This window comes from Rosa rugosa, chromosome 5 (assembly GCF_958449725.1).
Source record: "Rosa rugosa chromosome 5, drRosRugo1.1, whole genome shotgun sequence".
NCBI lineage: Eukaryota > Viridiplantae > Streptophyta > Magnoliopsida > Rosales > Rosaceae > Rosa > Rosa rugosa.
Genome location: NC_084824.1, coordinates 55,436,577 through 55,436,875, shown reverse-complemented (window position 1 = coordinate 55,436,875; position 299 = coordinate 55,436,577).

The window sequence follows — 299 nt, the reverse complement described above, 5'->3', positions numbered from 1 at the left end:
AGTGATCAAATGGACGAAAGTTAGGATTTGGATTGTCTACCACTAACCTCTCTTGGAAGTATTGATACATGTAAATACAAATTATGCTAAATTAACTAACCTATGTCTCTCCTTGCATCCCTCTCAAGTTTGACAAGGGGCATACTTCTTTTGTGATATCAAGCAACCCCTCTCGGATGTAGTTACATGACAATTTAATTGTTATGTCATATATATCATATTCAAGAAATCAAGATCACAATGATATATGTTGAATACAACTCTTAAAAAACCAAGCTTAATACCAGAGATTTAGGAGA